Raw genomic sequence first — 5,837 nt, 5'->3', positions numbered from 1 at the left:
TAAGAGAAATCGATTCCAACCTATCACAAAAACCTTCAAATCTTTTCATCAGGATTACGCATAATATTGTAGATTAGGTATGCTTTTTTTTATTAAGGCAAATTCAGACCCATAATTAAAAAACATTAATTTAAGAGAATTAAACAAGTGACATTATGACTTATTGTATAAGACTTCCAAGTTATTTTTTAATAAGAGTATACTTGAAATAAATGAGCAATATGGTGTGTGATAGAAGTATTCAGTGCACATCATACAAATACGTGTTCTCTGGTTCATGTGCAGTTCGTGACCTCGTTTGGAGTTCTTAATGGTCCTAAACATGCATCATATGACAAGTTAGATAAGTGTTGGTGTGTTTTGATTAAATAAATATTGTTGAATGTGAACCAGGAGTTAAGGTAGCATTGTGAAGTGTAGCTATATCAAAGACAAACACAAGATGGACAATTGGTGTTGTTAGCAATGTGATTCTAGCACACAAATCATTTTATGCATCTTTTTGATTAAATCTGAGCAGAGCTCTTGAATAATCAAGTTTGAAATATGGAGCTGCTTCGATGGGACATTCGTAGCAGATGTCATGCTAACTATATGATTGCAATTTACTCATTGAGTGCAGTACTCTGAATGCCTAGCAATACTGTTTGTTTTTCACTCAGGTATGCATGATTATTTTCCTTGGAATCTCTGTAACTGTCTATGATTGAGGACACTGACAGCCTCACAATTTGAAAGCTAAATATTGACTGACAGCAAAGAGACCAAACTTGGCAAAACTTAAATATCTTTTAAAGGGCTTTAGAATTATTTTGCCTAAATTGCGTAAAGTTACATGAGTAACGATGTTGTCTGAATTATTTTTTATTGAAAGATTAGGAATTAACTTGGAGGAAAATGTTCATGTCAGAATATTATTTTTGCTTAAAGGGCCTCCAATGCTGTGAACATTGACACTTGTTTTAAAGTTCTGGAATTTAAAATAATGTCTAGAAAGTATTCCCGCCCAAAATGACTCAGGGCTCTATTTTCCCCGAGTATGGCACACACGGTGCAGCGTATGGTGTAACTCTGCAAAGTCAGGTGGTGTATTAAACAAAAGAGGGTGTCTGCGCTTGTGGGCATAAACACAGCCGACTGCATTCGCCGCAAATCGCAGCGGCTAAATTTATTCCCTGAAACATATTACACTGTTTTTACAATCACTGTGTTGGCTCCCTCTGTGTACCAGGACCAATTATAAGGTTCATTCACTGATTTTTCAATATCTTCATGCCTTAAATGCCTTCCCATCGCTTAGAATTGCTTTTACCGTATACATTAAACCCCTCACGAGCTCTGAGATCCTCCAGCTGTGGCCTTTTAATCACTCCAAAAGTCAGGACACAAAGTCACGGAAAGGCATCATTTCAGTTTTATGGCCTGCCGGAGAACCTCTGGCCTGCAGATAATGTTCTTGTTTTTAAGAACAGGCTCAAGACGCAACTAACATTAGCATTTCTCTAAATATACATTGTATTGATCTACTTTTATTCAGCTTATCCTCTAATTTTACTTCCTGCTTCTATATTCTTTTGTTTGTTATTCATTTTTTGTTTATTTCAGCTTTTCCAGGTCTGCTATTAATGTTTTTATCATTCTAGTTTAACAGTTGATTCTGCATCGTTTTTAGAGCATTCTTTCACAATGATGTGACTGATGAATTTCGTTCATTAATATACAGTATTACTACTTTCAGTGCTCTCGCCTCAGTGAGAGGCCTCTGAGATGGGAGTTCTTCCTCATTGGGTAACCACTCGCTGTGTTTCCAGGTACTTCCTGTAGTGATGCACTGTGGGCTTCATTGTGGTGGGTGCTCAGCCCTTGGTTGATCCTTGCGACGGTGTTTCCTTTCCTCGATTCTTTGTGCCCAGCCTCAGGTTTCTTAGATCAATTTAAGTATTGTGTTTCGAATCACAATGTGTGTGAGTTTGTGTCAGCATATAAGAGAACTTGTCTGAGTACTTTAAATTCACTGTACGTTTTACTTTTACTCAACTAATTATGAAGAAAGATTGATACTTTAACTCCATTACAGTGATCGAAATACTGTTTTCTACTTTTATTCATTAATTTTCGAGTGTGTGCATCTGTTTCTAGAGTCCATCTTTGACTTCCCCATTGGGTGCCTGTTGTGGTAATCAAACGGGATCAGCCAGTCATTTGACTTCTATTAGCTAATCAGATGGTAGATGGCAGTCACATGGCCATGGCCATAGCCTTCGTGAGCCAACCAAAATGACAGATTTTGGAAATAAACAGCCACGTGCATGACTGTTTATTTCAGAGACCCCCCCCCACCAAAAAAACCCATCTTTATCTCACAGCTCTTAAGTTGTGTCTGCTCAAACTTGGATATTTCCGCCCACTACATATTTGACAAAACACCTCGTAGTAAGTTGCAGATGTTTCTATTGTTCTTTTGGCAGTGAACATGTCAAAATGAGCCCTATTCCTCTGCCCATTGTCCAGGTATGTTTTGTATTTTTCGGGGCAGATAAAAACTGAAATGGTGGCAGGAGTGTGTTGATTCCCATTTCTTATTATTTTTAACATGTTTTATTTGATGTTTGTGTTCTCATTTAAATAAAATCCAAAGTTAATCACAAATGTACTCTTCACTTGAGTATTCTTTTTCACTCAGGTAAATATTTGGATGACTACTTTTTACTTTTACTCGAGTCATATTAGTCTAAAGTAACATTACTCTTACTTGAGTACAATATTTGTCTACTCTACCCGCCTATTGTCACACTCCACAGAAGATATCCCTAAAAATCAAGCACGCTAGACTTTTTATTTTGCCTGCCTTGTGATACCATAGGGCCAAATCTTTGTTTGTGAATTTGGTCCTCCACGTGATAGGTTTATCATTCCCGACAAAATATGTTTGGCTCGATCTGGGAACTTGGCTGCAATAGCCAATCGGGCCAAGATGTGTGCTAAAATCCTGCAGTCTGATTCCAGTGTAACACAAATCACCATTCGTGTTTGTAAAGTGACTTCTATCAAAACCTTTTGTGACATTCATCACAGGAAGGAGTTCACAGCCAGGCCTGTTTCTTTTTAATATCCCTTGACAGACCTGCTGCTGATGTTGTTGTGCTCATTAACCTTGCAATGGCACCATCTCTATTGATGTGCCTTGAAGTGCTTAACTTGCCTTCATGCATCTCTTTTGCAAAAGTCAGAGCTTCACAATTTGTTGGAGAGTCATAAAAAAGCTTCCATGCCAAGAAAAATTCAACACGTCAGGAAAGAGATGTCCATCCATCCATTTCCCAAGCCACTTATCCTCTCAAGGGCTGCGGGAGTGATGCAGCCAACCCCAGGCAACTTCAGGTGAGAGGCAAACCACAGCCTGAACTGGTTGCCAGTCAGTCACAGGGCACCTGGAAACAGATGTATCAAACTAAATGCATAATCCTTTAGTAGTGAACACCTGACTAGGAGTTTTGACAAAAATTTTAAATTCTAATTCACATAATTGAATGTAACGTATATAGAATATGGAAGCTAGTGGACTGTGTAAAATCAACATGAAACTAAATAAACCACAAAGCATAACAACTACAATCAAAAGCAATATAAACAATCTTATGACCAGTATTCCCCCCTCAGTTTAAAGCCACTGGGGATTCTGTGAGAGTGGAACCATTAACAGGCCCCTCTGACGCAGTGACTCTTTGAAGCCGAGCACAAGAAAGCAGGGCTGTAAAGAACTACCAGCAGACTTCCTGTCTTTGGTGCACACTTGTGTGTGTGTGTTTGTGTGTGTTTCATTGTCATTAGCCCCTCTCAAACCTCTGGTTCAGGTCTGGAGTGTTAGGCCCATTTGTGCCTCAAAACTACTTAAAGTGCATGGATGTGAAGTGATCCAGAAGATCAGAATGTGGAAGCAGTGATAAGGCCATATGGTGTGATTTTTTTTTTTTTAAAAGGAACATGCTGGAACATGCAAACCATTACCCATCCATCTATTTGAACCGTGATGAACTCATTTAATACCATTTTTTTCTGAATTTTCTGAAATGGGCAGCACTGTGTGCTAGCCATTTTGCTGTATACTGGAGCTATAGGAACATAAGCCTGACCAAAACAAAGACTTAACCCTCTTCTTTCATCAAGAAAAAAAGTACATTTCTACCTTTTACTGTTCTTTAGTAAACATCAGTTGAACACAGGTAAGCTTATTGACAGAAACCATTTCCAGGAGACAAAAAGAACTGATTTCGTGAAATGATGCATTTCAACCTGAGTTTTTCACTTTGATGCTCTTGTTTTGCTTTTATGAAAAATCAAATATCTAAACAATGCTATCCTACCAGCATAAACAACACAAGACAATATTTTAAATGCAAAGTAGGTTTCTTTACAAGTACATCACATGCATTTTCAAAGTGAAGAAGCACGATCTTTGAAACATGTATTTTTGTGTGTCTATCTACTTGCGTGCATGTGTGTGTGTGTGTGTGTGTGTGTGTGTGTGTGTGTGTGTTGGCCATGTGTGTGGTATTTTAGTGGGTTGTCAGTCAGCTGACAACCACCCATGAACAGCCCTACACCTGCTTAAAGCAGGACTTTGTCGAAAATAATAGGAATGGGAGGACACATTAAAAGTTAGTAGATGAGGGTTCAGTGTTTCTTTTAATGCCAGAGTTATCCACATATTTCACCTAGAAACATCTCTAAATTGGAAAAGTACTATCGAAATTCCTCTGTCCCTGACATTACAATTACCCCGGCTGGAAACCTGACAGCCAATCAACGTTTTCCACACCTGCAGTGCTTCCTTTTGACCCACCATTGGTTGTGGATAGTTTCACCGAACAGAGAACATCCACTATCTGGCATTTTGTGGCGGATTTTGGTGAAAAATAATTACAAACAAACAAACAAAACAAAAATGTAATGTACAATGTTTAAGACAATGCGTTTGACCAGAATACACATGGGCGGAACTTGACGTGTTGGAGAGGGGGTGTGATGCTGACGAAGGAGCAAGACAATCACATAACATGGACAACAGAGATCTTCCAGACAGGCTCTTTTCGAAAGACTGTTGTTCGTGTTCTCTTTGTGACCTAATGTCAACTGTGGCGGAATGCCAGTGTTGTCGTGAGTTTGAAAAGGTAAAAAAAAAAAGTAACGTATCAGGATGAACTTGGATCATGATCAACATGTCTGCATAACTTCCTCAAATAGATACAAAGTTGTATGTTTGGACGAAGACGTATTACATATCAATTTACTTATAATCCATGACAGTTGGATGAAAGGACCACTTGTACATCTAGTGGAAAATCCATGAGTACATATTTTTAACGATCTTGGAATGCTCTGTGAATGCTATCGAATGGTTTATGTATATCGAGAACATAAAATGCAAAAAAAAAATTGGGACTTACCTCAAGTGATTACATGTATATATATCCATCCATCCATTTTCTTAGACTCTTAGACGCACAAGGGTCGTGGGTGTGCTGGAGCCTGTCCTAGCTGTCAACGGGCAGAAGACAGGGTACACCCACACAGACTGCACACAGGGCGGTCCAGGATTGAAACCCGGTCCTCATAAGTGCGAGGCCAACACCTTACAGCTGCGTCACCATGCCGCCTCATAAAGTATATTGTTGCTTATGCAGTACCGGCACGCGAGGCAATAGCAAAGCGACTAATAACCAGTAATGGTGAGATGCGTGCAAATTTCCCCGGCTGATGAACAAGGCTCAACTGTGACAGCCACAGCTTTATCCTGTCAGGTTGACTCCACGGGACGTTAAAGAATGACAAATTTG

At 39.1% G+C, this 5,837-nt stretch overlaps 1 long non-coding RNA gene across 1 annotated transcript; it reads right to left on the bottom strand.

Annotated features, from left to right (window-relative positions):
* Positions 1–1,138: 1,138 nt before the first annotated feature.
* LOC133501426 (uncharacterized) lies at positions 1,139–5,585 on the bottom strand. Its single transcript, XR_009795175.1, has 2 exons — positions 5,448–5,585; positions 1,139–3,431 (listed from the first exon to the last, which is right to left on the bottom strand). It is a non-coding gene; the product is annotated as an uncharacterized LOC133501426 (long non-coding RNA).
* Positions 5,586–5,837: the final 252 nt, after the last annotated feature.

Source organism: Syngnathoides biaculeatus, chromosome 5 (assembly GCF_019802595.1).
Source record: "Syngnathoides biaculeatus isolate LvHL_M chromosome 5, ASM1980259v1, whole genome shotgun sequence".
NCBI classification, from domain to species: Eukaryota; Metazoa; Chordata; class Actinopteri; order Syngnathiformes; family Syngnathidae; genus Syngnathoides; species Syngnathoides biaculeatus.
The sequence above is the reverse complement of the archived record's forward strand: the minus strand, read 5'-3'. Positions and strand labels throughout refer to the sequence as shown.